Raw genomic sequence first — 23,441 nt, 5'->3', positions numbered from 1 at the left:
TCTCATTATTGTGACCTCTTAATTTTCTTTGACACAGTTAACCACACCGGGTTTCGCTGCAAAAGGTTAGGCAGGTAATTCATCGCTTGATTGTGCTCACTCCGCAATTAATCACGCTTAAATGCAGAGCACTGATTATTTAGGAATGATGATTAATGAAAGTGTCAAGTGTTTCTTACACGCCTTACGGGCCGGCCGCATCATCGATGTAGGGGCACGGTTATTAAGAAGACACTTACAGTAGAACGCAAGCATTTGTAATACATTATTGTCTAGATAGTAGTGTTGTCCCGATACCAATATGTTGGTACCGGTATTGGTACCAAAATTATTTTGATACTTTTCGGTACTTTTTTAAATATAGGTGACCACAAAAACATTGCAGTATTGGCTTTATTTTTACAAACAATCTTAGGGTACATTAAACATATGTTTCTTATTGCAAGTTTGTCCTTAAATAATATAATAAACATACAAGACAACTTGTCTTTTAGTAACAAACAAAGGCTCCTAATTTAGCTGCTAACATATGCAGTAACATATTGTGTCATTTTTCATTCTATTATTTTGCCAAAAGTATTAAGGACAAGCGGTAGAAAATTATTTGTTCATCTCCTTGTTCATTTACTGTTAATATCTGCTTACTTTCACTTTTAACATGTTTTATTTACACTTCTGTTAAAATGTAATAATCACTTATGTTGTGAGTTATACCAAAGACTATAAAAATGGGACCCATTGCCTCCCTGCTTGGCACTCAGCATTAAGGGTTGGAATTGGGGTTTAAATCACCAAAAATGATTCCCGGGCGCGGCACCGCTGCTGCACACTGCTCCCCTCACCTCCCAGGGGGTGATCAAGGGTGATGGGTCAAATGCAGAGAATAATTTCGCCACATCTAGTGTGTGTGTGACAATCTATTGGTACTTTAACTTCAACTTCATTTTTTCTGTTGTTTGATACTTTACATTAATTTTGGATGATACCACAAATTTGGGTATTAATCTGATACCAGGCTCATACATTGGTCATATTCAAAGTGCTCGTGTCCAGGGACATATTTCCTGAGTTTATAAACATAATATGAATTGAATAAAAACAAAAGAAGATGTTGTGATGCCAAAAAATATCGACGTAATCATAGTGGTATCCACCCCTGTACTTGGTATCATCACAGTGGATGTCAGGTGTAGATCCACCAATGGCATTTGTTTACATTTTGACACCGGTGAGCTACAGTGTGCAGTGAAGCATGTTTAGCTATTCCTCGTCCTGCAGAGATGATACTAGTAAGAAACGTATTTTATTTGTCGCCATGGAGGCGAGGATTAGTGATGTAGAAGTAGCGAAAACACTGCCGTCGGCGGATGGACGTTAGCCGCTTGCTAGCTAGCATGTCTTAAAGCACCTCTTCTTGAGGGCGTTTCAGTGTTATAACTTCACCTCTATCGTTAGTTTTTAAGCCAAAATGTGTCAATTCTCCCTTTTCTGTCAACACACTTTGTCTGCTGGTAAGTACTCCGTGATTGTGTGCCGCCAAACATGCTCCTCTGCTCGCAAAACCAGCAATGACTGGTACCAGTACCAAAATGTATTACGGTACTTTTTAGTACTTTTCGGTACTTTTTGGCACTTTTTTAAATAAAGGTGACCACAACCAGTAAGCCATTAACTCAGAGTCTTCCCTCAATAACCTCAGAATCATTGCTTATTAGTAACCCTAACCCTAGCCCTTATATGTTCCCCTAGTGTCCAAATAACTCTAAATTAAGTCAGTGTTACTTTAATAAGCAACAAATTAATGGTGAATATTTTCCCCATACTAAAGTGTTACCTATTTGTTTACAGTTTCAATTTGATTTTATCAGTTTCAAATAACGTTTTTGTTTGGATTAAAATTTCGTGTGGGGGCGTGAAGTCATGACAGACAGCTTTACAAAACGATCAGAGAGGGTCCTCTATCACGTTGTTTTCAGGGAATGTAGGACATAAATTAATTACAACACGTTGAGCCTGATCTACTAGACCATGGCTGAGAGAGCCATGGAAGCCAAATATTTTAAAATGTATTCCCATGAGAGCCAAATAATATTTTTTAACACTGAATACAACTAAATGCGTGCATTTTTAAATAAGACCAACATTTTTAGAGTATAATAAGTATCTTATTGTTTTAAATGACATTGTTCTTCTGAAGCTAACCAATAATAAATAAAATACTTCTTACTATTAATGCAATTACTTGAACACGTGTGGTAGAAAATGCATGAGAATTTTTTATATTTTGAACGTTATTTTTTAACACTGTGATTACCAGCGGAATTATTTATTACTTATCGTGTTAAGCAATGTCAGCTAAGATATATCGGAGAGCCAGATGCAGTCATCAAAAGAGCCACATCTGGCTCGAGAGGCTTAGGTTCCTTACCCCTGTACTAGATGCAAATAAAAGACTATGTAAACTATACAAATATTTTTTTCGAAATTCAACATCAAAACATAATTTTCCATTTTCAAAGTTAATTTTTACACGTACAAAAACGTTTGGCTTCAGTTTAGCCATGGAGTCCACTATGAACATTCTGAGTACAAACCCTGTTTCCATATGAGTTGGGAAATTGAGTTAGATGTAAATATAAATTGAATACCATGATTTTCAAATCATTTTCCACTCATATTCAGTTGAATATGCTACAAAGACAACATATTTAATGTTCAAACTGCTAAACATATTTTTTTTTTGCAAATAATCATTAACTTTGGAATTTGATGCCAGCAACACGTGACAAAGAAGTTGGGAAAGGTGGCAATAAATACTGATAAAGATGAGGAATGCTCATCAAACACTTATTTGGAACATCCTACAGGTGTGCAGGATAATTGGGAACAGGTGGGTGCCATGATTGGGTATAAAAACAGCTTCCCAAAAATGCTCAGTCTTTCACAAGAAAGGATGGGGCGAGGTACACCCCTTTGTCCACAACTGCGTGAGCAAATAGTCAAACAGTTTAAGAACAACGTTTCTCAAAGTGCAATTGCAAAAAATTTAGGGTTTTCAACATCTACGGTCCATAATATCATCAAAAGGTTCAGAGAATCTGGAGAAATCACTCCACGTAAGCGGCACGGCCGGAAACCAACATTAAATGACCGTGATCTGCGATCCCTCAGACGGCACTGTATCAAAAACCGACATCAATCTCTAAAGGATATCACCACATGGGCTCAGGAAATTTTCAGAAAACCACTGTCACTAAATACAGTTCGTCGCTACATCCGTAAGTGCAAGTTAAAGCTCTAATATGCAAAGCAAAAGCCATTCATCAACAACATCCAGAAATGCCGCCGGCTTCTCTGGGCCCGAGATCATCTAAGATGGAGTTGCGCAAAGTGTAAAAGTGTTCTGTGGTCTGACGAGTCCACATTTCAAATTTTTGGGGAAACTGTGGACGAACAAAGAGGAAAAGAACCATCCGGATTGTTATAGGCGCAAAATTCAAAAGCCAGTATCTGTGATGGTTTTTGGGGTGTATTAGGGCCCAAGGCATGGCTAACCTACACATCCGTGAAGGCACCATTAATGCTGAAAGGTCCATACCGATTTTGGAGCAACATATGCTGCCATCCAAGCAGCGTTATCGTGGATGCTCCTGCTTATTTCAGCAAAACAATGCCAAACCACGTATCACAACAGCGTGGCTTTGTAAAAAAAGAGTGCGGGTACTTTCCTGTCCCGCCTGCAGTCCAGACCTGTCTTCCATCGAAAATGTGTGGCGCATTATGAAGCGTAAAATACGACAGGGGAGACCCCGGACTGTTGAACGACTGAAGCTCTACATAAAACAAGAATGGGAAAGAATTCCACTTTCAAAGCTTCAAAAATAATTTACTCAGTTCCCAAACGTTTATTGAGTGTTGTTAAAAGAAAAGGTGATGTAACACAGTGGTGAACATGCCCTTTCCCAACTACTTTGGCACGTGTTGCAGCCATGAAATTCTAAGTTAATTATTATTTGCAAAAAAAAACAATGAAGTTTTTGATTTTGAACATCAAATATCTTGTCTTTGTAGTGCATTCAATTGAATGTGGGTTGAAAAGTATTTGCAAATCATTGTATTCCGTTTATATTTACATCTAACACAATTTCCCAACTCATATGGAAACGGGGTTTGTAGAACACAGCCCTGCTCCATACCAAAGTATATCCATTTGTTCTAGTGCTGTCCCTTCAGAAGCTGTGATAAAAATGGTTGCTGAAGTGTGTGGGATGTACTGACTTTTTAGAGCCGGAATGGCTGCCATAGTCAAGCAAACACACCCTCAAAGAGGAGCGGACGTCTTCTATGTTATCTCTTTGAAAAGCCAGCTGCGGTGGATGTAACGTCTGGGAAAGTGCTGACATCAAAATACAGGTGCAAGGTCGAGAGGATGAGCCTCTCACCTTGTAGGCATGTGGGGCGTTCAAGACAGTCGTGTGTCACTGCTTGTTCAGCCGATTAATTACCAAAGTTGGCAGAAGATCAATCGTTCCAGTGAGGCGAACCCATCTTCAACGCATTGAGACCTATGACAATATTAATCACGCGCCCAACAGCAGGTTAATTCCCACATGTCATTTAGTCTACATTTTAATTCATAGAAAACTAGCACTTTTCCAAACTCCTTTAATTATGTACCTTCACTTAATTATAGTCGTGGTCCCCCCTACCCCCCGGTTTGTTTTCCGCGGCACAGATGCAAAAACATATTTATTTTGGGATGAGATGAAAACTCCACCTGGGAAAGGAGTGGCAGGTCTCTGCTGAGTTGCGCCGCGTCTGGTAGGAATTTTCTGGATTAGCTCAGTCACAAAATGTGAGATGAACCACATTGTCAATCACCCTCAGGGCAGAGCGGGAGAGAAAGAGCTGTCAATCAAAGCGGGTCTTCAATCGTCCCATTCACATCGCCTCCTGGAATCAGTCTCTCCCGCTGACTGCTCTTTGACATTTAACGCACCGGGGCCACGAGGATGGAGTGGAAAAAACATCCTCAGATCCTCCCCTTGTCTCTCCATCTGTCTGTCCTCAATCTTTTGTTTTTGTTGCAACTTTGGAGTGTTGATGGTAATAACGCCGAAAGATAGCTGTAAAGAGTAAAGAAAAGTATTGTATTTAGAAATATGAACAATTTTTCTCTGTATGCATCCTCTTGGTGAGCAGTGAGCAGCCATTGTGTTGTGCCGGGTCGTAGGTCAGCATCTTGTGATGCGTAGGCCACCACGGGAACAATGTGGGTGAAGTGTCTTGCCCAAGGACGCAAACGCAGCGACTGGGGTGGAGGAATTGAGATTCGAACCATCCGGTCACTTAATGACCCGCTTTACCTCCATGCCCAAATAACTAATCAGAGGCACGTGCTCCCTATGGGAATTCATACACCCCCTGCATCTGCGCAGGAGTATAAATCCAAGGAATGCGGAAATTTAATTGTGCATCAAAGGACTCTTTCACGTGAGTAAAATGGTCACGCAAAATAATGCTATATTTTAGTATTTTGTCATTACACGCTACAATCACACCTGCGCAGCACTTCGTGAAACTTCTTTTTTTTTTGTAATGTGTAATAAAGTGGATTGGATTGGATTGGAACCCAAGTTTTCATTGAGGAAGATATATCACAAATTATATTATCGAACATATTATTTTACAATGATTTTGTAACAGTCCACTTTTGTATCTATGTGCCAAAGTTTAGCATATTAAAGGGGAACATTATCACAATTTCAAAAGGGTTTAAACCAATAAAAATCAGTTCCCAATGTCTTATTTTATTTTTTGAAATTTTTTTAAAAATTTTACCCGTCCCGGAATATTCCTAAACAAAAGCTTTAAATTGCCTTATTTTCGCTATCTTCGAAACCACTATCCATTTCCCTGTGATGTCATACAGGGCTCCCAATACAAACAAATGGCGAATAGCACAGCAAGATATTGCGGCATTAGCCCGGATTCAGACTCGGATTTCAGCGGCTTAAGCGATTGAACAGATTACGCATGTATTGAAACGGATGGTTGGAGTATGGAGGCAGATGGCGAAAACGAAATTGAAGAAAAAACTGAAGCTATTGAGCGAATACCTATTGACACTATTCGGCCATGTCTGCCTTAGCATCGCCGGTAAAATGTGCAGACCAACGATCGGAAGTTTCGCATCTTGTGACACTGGATCAACTTAAATCAGTCGATTGGTAAGTGTTTGTTTGGCATTAAATGTGGGTGGAGGGAAACGCTGGATGTAAATATAGTTTCAAATGTACATACAGCTAGCCTAAATAGCATGTTCGCATCGATTAACTGGCAGTCATGCCGCGACCAAATATGTCTGATTAGCAGATAAGTCAACAACATCAACAAATCTCATCTTTGTGATTTAGTTGACTTTATCGTTGGAAATGCATCTGCAGGTTATCCATACATCGCTGTGGCATGTCTGCCTTAGCACCGTCGGTAAAATGTGCAGACACTCCGGCACATTCAATGGGGGTCTGGTGGCAGATTTCTTTGACTTTATCGTTGGAAATGTATCTGCAGGTTATCCATATATCTCTGTACCATGTCTGCCTTAGCATCGCCGGTAAAATGTGCAGAAACTCCGGGACATTTGATGGGGGTCTGGCGGCAGATTTCTTTGACTTTATCGTTGGAAATGCATCTGCTTTGAGTGTCGCAGGATATCCACTCAACCTTGCCATCTCTGTAGTAGCATAGCTTTTGTCGGTTAAGTGTGCGGAACAAACGACTGGCCATCTTGTCCGCATATCCCCGCACCCTCGTGTTTTGAACAAATTTCGTCCAATTTCTTGCCACATTCGCATCTTTCGGCCAGTGGTGCAACTTGAATCTCTCCCTGTTCGTGTTGTTACACCCTCCGACAACACACCGACCAGGCATGATGTCTCCAAGGTTCCAGAAAATAGTCGAAAAAACAGAAAATAACAGAGCTGAGACGCGGTGTTTGTAATGTGTTTAAGAAAATGAAAATGACGCCTTTATGACCTAGGTGACGTCACGTTCTGAGGTCATCGCTCCGAGAGCGATAAACAGAAAGGCGTATAATTCGCCAAAATTCACCCATTTAGAGTTCGTAAATCGGTTGAAAAAATATATGGTCTTTTTTCTGCAACATCAAGGTATATATTGACGCTTACATAGGTCTGGTGATAATGTTCCCCTTTAAACAATTTTGAAATAATTGAAACGTAAATCTAAAAACATACCAAAATTCTAATCACGGCCGGGATTCAAACCAAGGGCCGTCTACTTTGCAAAGCAAGTACTATTGACACCTGCCTCAGGTGTCACATTATATGTGAGATCAAAACAACAAATTAATCAGATGAGAGGTTAAAATAACTTTGGTAAAATCTGGATACCACACGCAAGACATCCATTCATCCATCCATCCATCCATTTCCTACCGCTTATTCCCTTTTGGGGTCCTGGGGGGAGTTGATGCTTATCTCAGCTACAATCGGGCGGAAGGCGGGGTACACCCTGCACAAGTCGCCACCTCATCACAGGGCCAACACAGATAGACAGACAACATTCACACTCACATTCACACACTAGGGCCAATTTAGTGTTGCCAATCAACCTATCCCCAGGTGCATGTCTTTGGAGGTGGGAGGAAGCCGGAGTACCCGGAGGGAACCCACGCATTCGCGGGGAAAACATGCAAACTCCACACAGAAAGATCCCGAGCCTGGGATTGAACCCAAGACTGCAGGACTTTCGTATTGTGAGGCAGACGCACTAACCCTTCTGCCACCGTGAAGCCCTGAAGCGGTTTAATAAGGTTTAAAATGTTTTTTGCGATTTTAATTTTGACAGTACCACATAAGATAGGTTTTAGTTGCTAATGTTTATTGATTTTTAAATACGCCAGAAAATAATCCTGTGGAGGTTGCCCTCCAGGGGGTTCTTTGGACCACCAATCAACATCATGAGAGCCCGAATCAGGGTTACAACAAAGCTTTATTTTCTCTGTCAGCAGGCTGCTTTCCAGCAATAGTCTTTTTCTGTCTGTGTTCGTCACGCTCGCGCTCCAGCTCCAGCCTCCTCTCTCCTCCCGGTTTGCTGCTCATACAGAGTGACAGGCGATTAGATAACAAGGCCCAGGTGGGCCATCTACACACCTGTCGCTGACTTCAAGGCTGGTCCTGGCACACCCCGCTTCGCTGCAGGCCTGCAGGCCACGCCCCCTCCACAAACCCGTTTTGTACAATGCCCAGTAGTGCGTATATGTGTTTCTGTATAGTATTTCTCCAGCAATGATCATGGTATTTTCAGAGGTAATCATTGAAGTCCTTGGTGGGAAAACAAACGGCTCGCCACTGCTGATCAGTAAGAGAGCATGACGTGGTCAGGAATACGTTCGGGGTAAAAATTGTATATGAATCGCCTTGGCATTCAATCATTAGCATTTTTTTGCGCTTCTTCACGCAAAACAGGGCCCCCCCACTGACTGCAAAGCCCTATGCAGAGCGCCTATTCTGCACTTAGAGCGGGGCGGCAACTGACTGACACAACAAAGGTATTTTACTGACAGCGTTTCACATCAATTAATTCAAGTGAAATCAACATTATTTGCGTCAGTATCATATATTGTTAAAAGAGCCATATGTAAGAATCTGGCCAGAAATGGAATTGCAATCACGGTCAAAATTCTGTAATCCCTTCCTCGTCTCCATGACTGAGGTTGCCAGATATACAGCCGAATCCAGCTCGATCGACTTGGATACTCCAAGGAACTTCAAATGGCAATCGACGAGTCCCATGCTGTAGGTTTCTCTAGTTTATGCTTCTTGCAAGATGGTTCACTAAGTAATTATGCCACATTTTACTGATTTGTCAATTAGCCAAATGTATTTGTAAAGTTACGTAGCAATATTTTCATCGTGAGTCGGGACAGATTGTTGGCATTGTCCTGCTAAAATGTCTAGTTTGACCGCACGGACCACCATTGAAATATACATTGCTTATATAATATACACCAATGATTCCCAAACTTTTGCAGGCTGGCGCCCCCTTGGGTCCCCAGTGAATTGTCAGTTGGATGACAAGTCAACATGCAGGCTAAAGGGTATATATTTCCCCGTTAGCCTATATGTCGATGTGTCATTGACTAACATGCTCAGCATTCATTGCACAAACATACATTTGTACTAGCTTTGTGATCGAGTGTCAGGTTTATCCCTGACAGTTTGGTCATGTTTTTGTTTTTCCTCTGTGTTTGTCTTATTTCCTGTCACAAACGCAATGTGACAGAATAATCCAGCCCAGTACGAACCCCAAGATGCAGAGATGGTGGCAGGCATTGAATACGAAAACATAATTTAATGTCTAAAAATGTAAAAATAAAGAAGAAACACAAACCAGGAACCAGGAGCAAACAAACTGGAAGCAGGGAACAGGAACCAGCAAACAGGAACTAGGAACAGAAAAACTGGGAATAGCTAATGGCTAACAGGAAAATGCAAAATAGGGAGCTAGGAGACAGCAAACTGTAAATAGTTAAAGGAACTAACAGGAACAGCTTACCGCACTACAAACAACACGACAAGAGGTAACAACAAGTATTAATGAAAATAATCCAGCGCAGAGTGGAGGAACAAACACGTCTAAATAGCAGCTGGCTGATTGACACCAGGTGTGGCCCGGTGACAATCAGCCACAGCTGAGGGGAAAAAGCACTCAGGGATAACATCAGGAAATCAAGACAAAATAAGAGCGCTGACAGGAAATAAGACAAACACAGAGGAAAAACTAAAACATAATCAAACTGTCAGGGACAAACCTGACAGTGAGACAAGGTCACAGACCCTATTGGACATCATAGTTTACATACGAAATGTCCATTTCCATTTATTACAAGTAATAAGAAAACGTAAATGCGTGACTTCCCTATCAAGGAGGAAATGAGCAAGTTTGGGGTCGGATTAAAAAATCTTCTCCACCTTCAATCGTTTCCATCTTTCAAAGGCATCCCCAATACAAATCCTTGTTATATTCCTGGCTTTGTCATGAATAAGTTGAGAATCGTAACGAGTCCTTTTAGATTTACTAAAGTCTGACATGTTTAGTAACTTTACCAGTGGCAGTAGCCAGACGAAGAGGGCGGTGCATAACTGGCAACCTGGATGTGACACACCCACAGTTTTTGTAATTGGACAAACGGTAGAGGGCGGGCCATCAAAATTTAAAAAATGCTTTCCGGGCTATAAATTTAATTTTAAAATAAGCATATCCCGGCTGAACTACAGTTGCCAGTTATAGAGGTATTAGAAAATAACATGATTCATTAATGTCTTTTAAAATATCAGGGCCGTTTAATAATGACTTGGCTCCTTGTTGTTATGTTGACAGCAGATTTAGGATCGGATAATGTTTAAAGTAAAAGTGGACTTCATTGCGTTACGTTGTTGGAGCTACCAAAGATCATTTATTGAGAGAGGATGAGCCACTGCATGGTGTTGTACATTGAACACAATGTCCTACACAAAGTATATTTGCAGTCAATTATATAAAATTATTTTTGTCACTTAAAAAAATACAGAGGACATAACTTTGGTGTCTTCAATGGTAGTTAGAGTCATGGCTAGGTTAAAAGCCAGTGAGTAGAAATGTAAGGATTTAAAAACGAATATAATCATTTTAAAATGGACTCTAAAAGACACACACATTAAGGTAAAGCACATCTTAGAATACAAGTTGTGTAGATGACAATAATACAAACGTTTGTATGTCATTGGATAAACTGAATCAAAAAACAATGTTTGATCATTTTCAATTGATCATTTTCCATGTTTTGCAAATATACATGATCAAAAAAAATGGCCCAAAAGTTTACCTAAAAAGAAAATCTCAATAAAACATAAATATTAAGACATAAAAAAATGTGATCAGACTATTGCAATGTAGAAGGTTTTGTTTCATTTTAACGATTACGGTTTTATTTTTTGTTGGTGGCGATTATGTGTTTTTCATTCTCACTGGGGTCGCAGGGTTACACTGGAGTCTATCCCAGCGGCGTACTCCTTAGACCCTGTTTACACTAAGCCGGATAAGGTTATCCAGGGGAAATCCCACCTAACCTTATCCTTGTCCACTGGCGCAACTTGGAAAATGTGCACGTCATAGTCATCTCTAGTGTTGCTTTGTCTGCAAGTTCTTAAATGTATTTTTTCTGAACAATCCAGTGTTGTGGTATTTCAATTAACTGGAATCCAGTGTGCTGTGGGGCCCTATTGTAGTGAATCCCACCTGAGACGTCATAAATTAATCAAATCTTTATTAGCCAAATAAACTATGTGATAAAGAACATTTTAAATCAATCAAACTAGGGATCTAGATATCTGGTCAGGACTCGCCTCACTCTTTTGCCTTCAACTTCATTGTCCATTCCTTTTTGGTGACTTTATATACTCTGGACCTAGACGTTGAGTCCGCGACATACATGGCGGACAATAACTGATAAAGTCTGCTTTGCTAGTCTAAATTCATTCGCTGTTTTTCATAGTTTCCCCTTGTCTTACTTTGATGGCCAGGGAATCCAAAGCACACGTGACCTTTTTTTTATCACATCCACGGGAGCTTGCATTCTCTTTGTCTCTCTTTCAACAAATGGACAAAGTTTTTCACTAAGTAGAATCACAGCTGACATTAGAAAGTTATCTTGCTGTCTAAAAAGTGTTGTATCGGAAATAACTGCAATCGCTTTCTCTTAAGATATTCATGTGAAACATGGGCGTGTCTGGATGACTCTCCTTCATATTTCCAGTGGTTACCTCCGCGCTACGAAACCGCTTTAATATGAAGCTGGTTGTGGCGCGTTCTTTCTGACGTCACTTTCTGTGTGGGCGCGGTCTTTCTGGTGTCAATTCCTCTGCGAACTCACTTTGTAAACGATCATTGAGTCCATACAAAGCTAAATGCCAGATATTCAAGAATTACACGGCTGACTTACCCGTGTAAAAATTTGTCAGAGGAGGGGGACCTTAAAGGGGAACATTATCACAATTTCAAAAGGGTTAAAAACAATAAAAATCAGTTCCCAGTGACTTGTTGTATTATTTGAATTTTTTTTCAAAATTTTAACGGTCCCGGAATATCCCTAAAAAAGCTCTAAAGTGCTTGCTTTTCGCTATTTGCGATGCGACTATCCATTTCCCTGTGACGTCATACAGTGCTGGCAATGTAAACAAACAACGGCAGATACCACAGCAAGATATAGGGACATTAGCTCGGATTCAGACTCAGATTTCAGCGGTTTAAGCGATTCAACAGATTACGCATGTATTGAAACAGATGGTTGGAGTATGAAAGTATTGAAGAACAAACTGAAGCTATTGAGCGAATAGCTATTGACGCTATTAATAGCCATAGCATGGCCCCAAATAGCTGCGTTAGCATCGCCGGTAAAATGTGCGGACCAAACGATCAGGACTTTCGCATCTCGTGACACTGAAGCAACTTAAACCCGTTGATTGGTAAGTGTTTTTTTCGCATTAAATGTGGGTGGAAGGAAACGTAATATAGTTGCAAATGCATCTGCAGGTTATCCATGCATCTCTGTACCATGTCTGCTTTAGCACCGCCGGTAAATAACATGTTAGCATCGATTAGCGTAGCATGTTAGCATTGATTAGCTGTCAGTCAACATCAACAAAACTCACCTTTGTGATTTTGTTGATTTTTTCGTTGCAAATGCATCTGCAGGTTATCCATACATCTCTGTGCCATGTCTGCCTTAGCACCGCCGGTAAATAGCATGTTAGCATCGATTAGCGTAGCATATTAGCATCGATTAGCTGGCAGTCAACATCAACAAAACTTACCTTTGTGATTTTGTTGATTTTATCGTTGCAAATGCATCTGCAGGTTATCCATACATCTCTGTGCCATGTCTGCCTTGGCACCGCCGGTAAATAGCATGTTAGCATCGATTAGCGTAGCATGTTAGCATCGATTAGCTGGCAGTCAGGCCGCAACCAAATATGTCTGATTAGCACATAAGTCAACATCAACAAAACTCACCTTTGTGATTTCGTTGACCTTTGCGTTGCAAATGCATCTGCAGGTTATCCATACATCTCTGTGCCATGTATGTCATCGCCGGTAAAATGTGGAGACACTCTGGCACATTCAATGGAGTCTGGTGGCAGACACTTTCGCATCTTCGGGCCAGTGGTGCAACTAGAATCCCTCCTGTTAGTGTTGTTACACCCTCCGACAACACACCGACGAGGCATGATATCTCCAAAGTTCCAAAAAATTGTCGAAAAAACTGAAAATAAGAGCGCTGTGACCCGGTGTTTGTAATGTGTTGAAAATGAAAATGGCGGCTGTATTACCTCGGAGACGTCACGTTCTGACGTCATCACCACATGAGCGATAAACAGAAAGGCGTTTAATTCGGCAAAATTCACCCATTTAGAGTTCGGAAATCGGTTAAAAAAATATATGGTCTTTTTTCTGCACCATCAAGGTATATATTGACGCTTACATAGGTCTGGTGATAATGTTCCCCTTTAAACATTGGTTTAGTGTGGCTAAAACGGGGCTTAGGCTAAATAATTATTTGTTTAAGGGGTTAAACGACTCAGTGTAGACATTGCCTTAGACAGTTTGCCAGCCAATCGCAGGGCACAACGATCATTCACAATCGCATTCATACCTACCTGCTAAAAGATGGGTACAGGAAGTCAACATGTGTTAGATATGGATTTGATTTGGAATAGGGCTAGGATTTCAAAAGCCTTGCTTGCTTCTTCCTACTACTTTTCAGACAAGTAATGAGAAAAGTGAATTTGGATTATTCTTCCGTTGTTTGATACTTTACATTAGTTTTGGTTGATACCGCAAGTTTGGTTATCAATCCGGTACTAAGTAGTTACAGGATCATACTTTGGTAATATTCAAAGTCCTCATGTGTACAGGGACATATTTCCCGAGTTTATAAATATAATATGAATTTGGAAAAAACAAAAAAAGATTGTGTGATGCTAAAAAATATCGATGTAACCATAGCTGTATCGACTAGATACGCTCTTGTACTTGGTATCATTACAGTGGATGTTAGGTGTTGATCCACCAATGGCGTTTGTTTACATTTCAGTACGGCGTCATTAGCGGTGACGCCGGTGAGCTACAGTGTGTAGTGAAGCATGTTTAGCTATTCCTCGTCCTGCAGGGATGATACTTGTAAGAAACGTACTTTATTCGTCGCCATGGAGGCGAGGATTAGTGATTTAGAAGTAGCTACCACACTGCAAACTGCGGATGGACTTGAGCCGCTAGCTAGCCAGCCATGTCTTTGAGCACCTCTTCCTGAGGGTGTTTCAGTGTTATAACGTCACCTTTATCTTTAGTTTTTAAGCCAAACTGCGTCCCTTTTCTGTCTACACACATTGACTTTTTGTAAGTACTCTGTGATTGTACATTGCCGAACATGCTCCCCTTCTTGTTAACCAGCAATGTCACGACATGATGATGAAGGGGGGGCGGGCTGGTGGGTTACTAGTAATTTTTAGAGGCGGTATAGTACCGAATATGATTCATTAGTATCGTGGTACTATACTAATACTGGATAGTATACACCAGGTGATTAATGCTTATTCAAACAAACAAGTGCCAGCAATGTTAGATACATCTGCAGGATCCTGACTACTCATGTTACTTCAAATGAAGATACATTAGACCAGTGGTCCCCAACCACCGAGCCGCAGCTCGATTTGTACCGGGTCGCAGAAGAATTTTTTATGATTTTTTTTTTTTTATTATCAAAAAAATAATAAATATATATATATATTTTTTTTTTTTTAATTAAATAAACATAAAAAACACAATATACACTTACAATTAGTGCACCAACCCCAAAAAACTAAATTTTTCATGACAAAAACCTCCCTTTTTCACGACAAATAAAAAAAATAAATAAATAAAAAAAGAATCCCCCGCCCCCGCCGGGCCGTGGGACAAATGATCAAGCGTTGACCGGTCCGCAGCTACAAAAAGGTTGGGGACCACTGCTTTAGACAACACACCCGGGGACTATATGACACTTAATTGAAAAGAGGCGTCAGTGGGAGCGTGATGGACATGATGACTATAGGAATGTATTACGTGAAATTCATGTTTACTGTAAAATGAAGTGTAGTCCTTAGCTGCAACCAGCAGTTGGCTATTGATTCTGTCCCAACTAGTTTGCGGCCTATAAAAAAAGTGAATACAGCATCTCCAGCTAAAGCATGGATGTGCCACATTTACATGCTTAGATCCAGGAGAAATACAACTATTAGATTCTAGAACACTTGAGCTGAATGAAATGCATGACTTTTATGCTATATAAGAAACCGAGGTAATAAAAATAAAATTCTACTTTGCTGCAATGTTCTCTCTCCTTGTTCCTCGTTGGTATTCCGGGGTGTCCGCCTGGCTCCGAGTGAGGCGTACAGAGTCATTGCTCTTTTGGCTCCAGCCCTGACACATTGTGCCCTCAAGTGTGGACTCCTTAGCCGCTATCTGATCAGCATCTTTATAGCTTATCAGCCTTGGGGTTCAATTTTGTCTTGGATGCTTTTACAAATGAACGCAATCACGGGTGAGCCCGGGCATCCTGATTGCATTGAGACGAGCGGGCGGAGGAAAGTTTAGTGGATTACCGCGCCACTTGAGGATGGAGCACAAACACACGGAGCCGCGGACCCCCCCGGAAACATCTTCCTAGCCCTCGCCTGCTTGGACTATTGGCACTGACTTCATGTACTCTGTCTTATTTCACTAAAATAATATAATTGTCTCCCATCTTATTGCTTGTAAAGCCATCTTCTGTCCTGGAGCGATGTGTGTGATCAATGTACTCGCTAACGGAATCAATTCTTCCAGGAATACCTGGTGTTTGTGAGACGATCCGAGGCAGAGGAAGCAGATAACAGTAGCTGCGAGTGTGATCCTGCTTCAACAGGAAGGGTTAAAGCCTGCCGTTCACACTTTATTTTATGTACAGTCATGTGAGAAAATTCGGACCACGCATTGTCTTGGTGTTTTTAGTATTTACTATTTGGGCCTGAAGGTGGATAGAGTAGACCAGGCCTGGGCAATTATTTTGACTTGGGGGCCAAATTTAGAGAAAAAAATGTCTCTTAAGAACACTAATACAAAACCTCGCAATAATGTCAGATCGAATGCTAAAAACGTATGGCAGAACGCCTTAAAAAATGGAATGCAATTTTACATTTTTTTTACTGAATGAGACACCCGGAATGTACATGAAAATAAAGAATGTGGGATTTACAATTTTAACTATGAAGGATAAAACACTGAATGTTGACAACATATGAACATCACAACCCCTCTCCATCCATATATTTTACAATCAAGCCAAACACAACAAAAATGCAACAGCAAAATTTTAACACAAATGGTAAAAAAAAAAAAAACACCCAAAATTTGATTAATATTAATATATTGTAAAAATCTCCTTCCACGTCTGTCCCTGACACCCGCATTTCAGGCTCTGAAAACACTCTGTGGAAACACTCCCCACCCGCTCTGCTTGGTACCTCGTCTGAGCCACTGTGACTTAGATCAGTTGTCCCCAACCTTTTTGTATCCGCGGACCGGTCAACGCTTAATAATTTGTCCCGCGGCCCGGGTGGGGGATTGGGGGGTTGTCCTTTTTTTTGTTTTTTTACTTTGTCATGAAAAAGGGACGTTTTTGTCATGAAAAAGGGAGGTTTTTGTGCTTGGTGCACTAATTTTAAGTGTATATTGTGTTTTTATGTTGATTTGATAAATTAAAAAAATTATATATCCATCCATCCATTTTCTACCGCTTATTCCCTTTTGGGGTCGCGGGGGGCGCTGGCGCCTATCTCAGCTACAATCGGGCGGAAGGCGGGGTACACCCTGGACAAGTCGCCACCTCATCGCAGGGCCAACACAGATAGACAGACAACATTCACACTCACATTCACACACTAGGGCCAATTTATATATATATATGTATATATATATATGTATATGTATATATATATGTATATATATACATTTTATTTTTTTAATACAAATTAATAAAAAATTCTTCTGCGGCGCGGTACCAATCGGGCCACGGCCCGGTACCGGGCTGCAGCCCGGTGGTTGGGGACCACTGACTTAGATGACCAAAGTAATTAATTAAAATACCATAGTAAATAGATTACCAAAATAACTAGTATATCATGCAAAAGCGCAGATTTCAACCATTGAAATACTTAGTATAGTTCAAGATTTGCGATCAAACTTGAAATACCTGTGCTTGTCAGCCCCCTAAAATTTGTTTACCAAATTTCATGCCGATTCCACTAAACACTTTTTGAGGTACAGGGTGTTTTGTGGAGTGTGGTGGGTTATGTAAGACATGTCAAGTCAATAGGACATATCGGCTCGAGATTCGGGGTTGAATACTTGTGCCACATGAGGTGCTTAATGGCGGCCATGTTTTTCAAACAATCCCGCTCATATTTGACATACCTGTGCTTGTCAGTCCCCTAAAAGTGTGTACCAAATTCCATGTTGATACGACTAAACACCTTTGAGGTACAGGGTGTTTTGTAGAGTGTGGTGGGTTCTGTAAGACATGTCAAGTCAATAGGACATATGTGCTGAAGATTTGGGGTTGAATACTAGTGCCACATGAGGTGCTTAATGACGGCCATGATTTTCAAACAGTCCTGCTCTTACTTGACATACCTGTGCTTGTCAGCCCCCTAAAATGTGTTTACCAAATTCCATGCCGATTCCACTAAACACTTTTTAAGGTACAGGGTGTTTTGTGGAGTGTGGTGGGTTCTGTAAGACATGTCAAGTAGTGTTGTGTCGTTCGCGAACGATTCGTTCGAACGAACAAATCTTTTGAGTTAACATACTGAACCGAATCACTTCATGAACTGATTCGTTCCTTTCTCAGTTCAGTGGAGCTCCGCCGCGACCATGCGAGTATGAGTGCAAATGGCACGAATCACGTGAATCACGTTCGCGAACGTACTGAAACAGAGAACTGACTGTGTCGCGACGTGAATCACGTGAATCATGTTCGCGAACGTACTGACGCAGGAAACTGACTGTGTCACAACGTGAATCACGTGAATCACGTTCGCGAATGTACTGACACAGAGAACTGACTGTGTCACAACGTGAATCACGTGAATCACGTTCGCGAACGTACTGAAACAGAGAACTGACTGTGTCACAACGTGAATCACGTGAATCACGTTCGCGAACGTACTGACGCAGGAAACTGACTGTGTCGCAACGTGAATCACAAGAATCACGTTGGCGAACGTACTGACGCAGGAAACTGACTGTGTCGCAACGTGAATCACGTGAATCACGTTCGCGAATGTACTGACACAGAGAAGTGACTGTGTCGCGGAGAATGACGTCACATTGAGGATCTCGTTCAGTCACTGCGCGCGTCGTTCATTGGGTGAGGAGGGCTTGTGTCTTTCTTGAACTGACACACAGCGAGATCTGCCGCTGGGGAAGCTGTTACTGACTGACTCATGATTCGCCGATCTGCACACATTTTTTATTCTATTTTTCATATCGTGTTTATTATATGCCGCTTTTAGAGTGAGTGAGTGAGTGAATTATATTTATATAGTACCCCGCCTTCCGCCCGATTGCAGCTGAGATAGGCGCCAGCGCCCCCCGCGACCCCAAAAGGGAATAAGCGGTAGAAAATGGATGGATGGATAGTGCTTTTCTCTAGTGACTCAAAGCGCTTTACATAGTGAAACCCAATATCTAAGTTACATTCAAACCAGTGTGGGTGGCACTGGGAGCAGGTAGGTAAAGTGTCTTGCCCAAGGACACAACGGCAGTGACTAGGATGGCGGAAGTGGGAATCGAACCTGCAACCCCCAAGTTGCTGGCACGGCCACTCTATCAATCGAGCTATACCGGTAGAGTGATCATAATTTAAAAAAAAAAAAAAAAAAACACATTGGATGTGATATAAAAGGAAGAGTGTTTTTTATTACCTTTTTATACTTGTATGTTTTGTTAGAAACATTACATGTTAAAATAATAAAATGTAATGTGAAAAAAGAAAACTTGTAACACATTTTAGAATAATTTTTTCTATCTTGTCAAATCCACTAGGAATTGTTCAAATAAATGTAATGTAATAATGTAGAGAATATTTGCATTTCAAACACATTTAAGAATAAATTTAAATTTTGTCGTCGAGTCACATGTTAAAATGTAAAAACAATAATACCATTTGTAAAATTGTATGTAATTTTTACCACTTTAAAAAATGTTTTTTTATTTGGTTTTCAAATCCATTTTAAAATGTCATAGCCACCTCATGGAGAGGACACAAAAAAAAGAAGAAGGAAAAAAAAGACAATAATATTTGTAGCAAATTTTAAAATAAATTGTTATTATCTTGTCAGATTCACACAAACCGAGATCTGCCGCTGGGGAAGCTGTTACTCACTGACTCATGATTCGCCGACCTGCACACAGAACTGCTGCTGCAGAAGTGATTCGGTGAACGAATCTTTTGAACGAATCAATTTAAGGAACTGATTCAGGTGATTCAGTACAGTCAAAAGAACTGCCGATCCCATCACTAATGTCAAGTCAATAGGACAAATGAGCTGAAGATTTGGGGTTGAATACTAATGCCACTTGAGGTGCTTGATGACGGCCATGTTTTTCAAACAATCCCGCTCAAACTTGACATACCTGTGCTTGTCAGTCCCCTAAAAGTGTTTACCAAATTCCATGCTGATTCGACTAAACACCTTAGATACAGGGTGTTTTGTGGAGTGGAGTGAGTTCTGTAAGACATGTCAAGTCAATAGGACGTACGGTATGGGCTCAAGATTTGGGGTTGAATACTAGTACCACATGAGGTGCTTATCAGAAAACTAATAGCACAGGCAACACAGTAAATATGAATCACGTGGTAAAATGTTTACCCTTTTGTGTGTTGAAGTTCAAGAGAAGAAGGGTTATACATTTACAAATATTACAGTGGGAGAAACAATCTATAATCATTTAAACATAGTTGTAACTCTTTATTTCTACAAGAGGAACATGTGTTCCAAACTAAACATACACTCATTTCTCATTTCAACTTACACACAATCAATATGGATAACTGTAGTAATAAAATATGTTTAATAAAACAAAGACGGTAATTATGTACGGCAGCACCAGGCAGGTCAATAATTACAATTTAATGAGTACATCTGTTTGTGTAGCGGTAATAATATGTCTTGGTGATCAATACAATTCCCCGCCATCGCGGCCGCACGGAAACTTTGAGCACAACACCTTGATTTATGTTTGCAATGTCGCCACAGTGCATGAATTAATGTCCCGTTACATGTTCCTGCTCGACACCCGTCTTCTAATTCTGCAACTAAACAGTGACATCAAAAGTGAATTATGAGGGACCTCCAGGCTTGGAAGTAATATGCCAAAGAAACTATTACAAGGGAACTATTGGGATAAGGGAGGCCAAAGAGAAAAGTGGAGAGGAGTTAAGCTAATGGGAGTCAATTTGGCTTGTTTTTTACATTGAGAGTTATTGTTTTACATTTGAACCGATACTGCACCAATTCACAATGCATTGGAATCAATACCTGTATGTAATATTATGCGCTTAGTAATAAAATACATTTCAAAAAATGACATGTAAGACGGGCTTCACGGTGGGAGAGGGGTTAGTGCGTCTGCCTCACAATACGAAGGTCCTGCACTCCTGGGTTCAAATCCAGGCTCGGGATCTTTCTGTGTGGAGTTTGCATGTTCTCCCCGTGAATGCGTGGGTTCCCTCCGGGTACTCCGGCTTCCTCCCACTTCCAAAGACATGCACCTGGGGATAGGTTGATTGGCAACACTAAAAATTGGCCCTAGTGTGTGAATGTGAGTGTGAATGTTGTCTGTCTATCTGTGTTGGCCCTCCGATAAGGTGGCGACTTGTCCAGGGTGTACCCCGCCTTCCGCCCGATTGTAGCTGAGATAGGCGCCAGCGCCCCCCGCGACCCCAAAAGGGAATAAGCGGTAGAAAATGGATGGATGGATGGACATGTAAGACCGGGCTTAGAATGATAATTGTGTTGTCCAGTTGTCCATGGATTGTTTGCAGTTAGTTAGCAACATAAGTCAAAAAGCTATGTTTGGATTGTCATGAAACTTTTCAGAATGTCAGAAATAGGATAAGGAACAACTTATTAGATTTTTTTCTTTTAACTTAATACTACGCCGGGTGTACGATAGCAACCCCGCCGTGACAAAGACAGTGGATGACTGGATGGCTTCTTTCATTCCGTTATTGATAGCTCAAAATGTTATGGAGTGATTTTGAATAAATCTTCAGGAAATGTCATAAATGGGATAATGATCAAGTGATTATGTTTTACCGGCGATCCGGATCACCGTCTGGAGTCAGGACTTTTTTACTATTGGAAGGTATTGGTCTGGCAGAGGGCAGCACGGTAGTGCATCTGCCTCACAATACGAAGGTCCTGAGTAGTCCTGAGTTCAATCCCGGACTCGGGATCTTTCTGTGTGGAGTTTGCATGTTCTCCCCGTGACTGCGTTGGTTCCCTCCGGGTACTCCGGCTTCCTCCCACTTCCAAAGACATGCACCTGGGGATAGGTTGATTGGCAGCACTAAATTGGCCCTAGTGTGTGAATGTGAGTGTAAATGTTGTCCATCTGTTTTGGCCCTGCGATGAGGTGGAAAATGTCCAGGGTGTACGCCACATACCGCCCGAATGCAGCTGAGGTAGGCTCCAGCGACCCCCCGCCACCCCAAAAGCGACAAGCGGTAGAAAATGGATGGATGGATGGCCTGACAGGGGTCTGTCCTCTCCGAGTGCTTTCCTGGTTGTATTTTTTGATTGCTTAATTTGGAGGTTTTAAAATCGCCTTGTAAAATGGTCAATGCTCATCAGTAGCATGTATATGGCATATCCAATGTGAATTAGCATGGATGAAAAATGAAAGCCTTACTTTTGAGCGTTTCCTATATTTATATGAAAAATTGCAACATAGCAGAACCCACAGAGTTCAGTCATGAAGGAAAACTTTGCTGTCCTCCTTACAGTTCAAAATGTGTTTAAAAAAATCACCAATCAGCCAGGGACGTGCACATGATTATAGCGGGGCAGAAAAGGGCAAGACAATTTTTTTTTGTCCTTTACACAATATGGAAATTAATGTAAAATATAATTTGCTAATAGGAAACTAACTACTTAGCTGTGTGTCCTTTGTAGATAAAAGCGATTGCCATGTCTTTTGTTTCAACCAATTATTGTCATAATGAGTTAATTCACATTATCATAGACTTGGAAGACATGAAAAGCAACAAAACACTGGTTTATTATTAGGCTATTTATTGTTAAAGATAAGCACTTTAATATTGAACATTGAACAGTGCAACATGAACTGCAAAAAAAATAAATAAAATAAATACCCAAATGGAAAAAACTTCAATGTGAAAATCTGTCCTTCTTCCCTTAACTTGATGAAAACACCATCAAGTTGTAACTTATGGTCTTTCTCACTCAATGCTCAGACTAAACAACTGAAACGCAATACAACTTTATATATAAACCTCTACTGTGAGAGAAATGTGATCCGCCGTAAACACAGTGCATTTTATTTAGAAAATTAACCCGGTGTTTTATTTTGTATTTTGTACACTACTTCCTGTCCCGCACGATCCGCTCTGCTCTGTGCTGAATTGATGTGCCGTGCTCAACTGATGCGCAGTGCTCCGACGTCCGGCAAAAACAGAAGCTGACACATTGAATAATAGAACAATACAGCGTTTTTCTGAAATATTACCCATATTAGATGCTAAATAAGTGGACGGCGACTAGACCATAACTCACAGGTTCAAGCTGCTCCACTGTCACGTCTCCTCAGGCCGCAGTTGCCTCTCTATCTTCTCTCACTCACTCACTCACTCGCCCTCTCTCTCACTCTCTGGCGGAAGCGCAGTCTCAAACAAACCGGTATTACAAGAAAAGGTGGAGTTTTTGTACCGCTGTTTTTTTGTTTTGTTTTGTTTTTTACATCCCTAACAGGAATTTATGAATGTTGTTAAAGAAAGAAAAAAAAAAGAAAAATAAACAAAAACACACAGGCAGAGGGCACTTTTTAAGACGAGGCAAAAAAGGTCAGGGGCTCAAGCACCCATAGGGCCCTATGTGTGCACATGCCAGGAATCAGCTGTCAATTTTCAGATTCACCATATTAGACTTATTTCAAAATGTGATTGTTTGAATTCCAATCCCAGAAGAGGAGACATCCTGTGTCCGCATTGGTCCCCTCAAAATGTCTGCCTCTTCCAGAAAGCAGATATATATTGCACCTCGATTTACGAACTTATT

The 23,441-nt window shown here is 40.9% G+C and overlaps 1 long non-coding RNA gene across 1 annotated transcript; it reads right to left on the bottom strand.

Annotated features, from left to right (window-relative positions):
• Window positions 1-4,649: 4,649 nt before the first annotated feature.
• On the bottom strand, window positions 4,650-23,020 carry LOC133569522 (uncharacterized). Its single transcript, XR_009809824.1, has 2 exons — window positions 22,941-23,020; window positions 4,650-5,126 (listed from the first exon to the last, which is right to left on the bottom strand). It is a non-coding gene; the product is annotated as an uncharacterized LOC133569522 (long non-coding RNA).
• Between the last annotated feature and the right edge of the window lie 421 nt (window positions 23,021-23,441).

Source organism: Nerophis ophidion, linkage group LG15 (genome assembly GCF_033978795.1).
Source record: "Nerophis ophidion isolate RoL-2023_Sa linkage group LG15, RoL_Noph_v1.0, whole genome shotgun sequence".
Classification (NCBI taxonomy): Eukaryota; Metazoa; Chordata; class Actinopteri; order Syngnathiformes; family Syngnathidae; genus Nerophis; species Nerophis ophidion.
This window is presented reverse-complemented; position numbering and strand designations above follow the sequence as displayed.